Below are 954 nucleotides of genomic sequence, written 5' to 3'. Positions count from 1 at the left end.
TTTCATTGTTTTGTATGGGGGGGGTTACAAAAATCTTACTTCAGTTTTAAGCTTTATTTCAGAAATATAAATGCTGCAAACATAAAGCACATCTCATTGGATGTTAATTATTTATATTTCTAAATGCTGCAAACTTGCAAAGCACGGCCATTGAACTTTAATTATATGTCTTTTACAATCAGTTTTCCGAATTATGAATAGGAATTTTATTTTTCTATTTAAATTTAAAAGGATGGGATGCTCTATCATGATGTACTGCATGAACAAGTTTCTGGATGATATTCTTAGACCAATTGATCAGTAGAAAGGATGCTCTTTTTGGCCACATCACCTGGTCTATGTCCAGCAGACATTCTCTTGTGGAGTCATGGTAACACTGTAAATGCATCAAAACCTTGTTCTTCAAATGATCTTAAGGCTAAGGTTATTAATATTAATATAAATTATTAATATAAATATAAATTCAGCCTCTAAGTGGAAGAGTGAATAGAGGCAGGAAGAGCACAGTTCGACATTTGACCTCAGATACTTGCATGTTGGGGTGACTCTAGTCAAGTCACTTAATCCTTTTGCCTTAATTTCTTCAATTTTAAAATGAGGGTATGAAGATAACACCCTCCTCCCAAGAGCATCTTAAGGCTCAATCGAGTTAATATTTGCAGAGGTCTTAGCATAGTGTCCAACACTATATAAATACTATAATTATTATTGAGCAATCTGATAAAAGTTTTAATGCAGAACTTTTGTTCTGTATGGCACAAGGTGATGGTTATGGTGGATTTTAATAAGAAACTTTAATTTTTTTCAATCTAAATAATTGGTTTTTCAAATGTGGTGGGGTTTTTAAAATAAGTTGATAACATTTATTCTTATGTTATTAAAGCTTAACAGTACCAAGACTTTTAGGACCACTTGCATCTTTATATTTAGTGCCTTGCATATATAGGCCCTTAA

The sequence above is a fragment of the Sminthopsis crassicaudata genome, chromosome 1 (assembly GCF_048593235.1).
Source record: "Sminthopsis crassicaudata isolate SCR6 chromosome 1, ASM4859323v1, whole genome shotgun sequence".
Lineage (NCBI taxonomy): Eukaryota > Metazoa > Chordata > Mammalia > Dasyuromorphia > Dasyuridae > Sminthopsis > Sminthopsis crassicaudata.
This window is presented reverse-complemented; position numbering follows the sequence as displayed.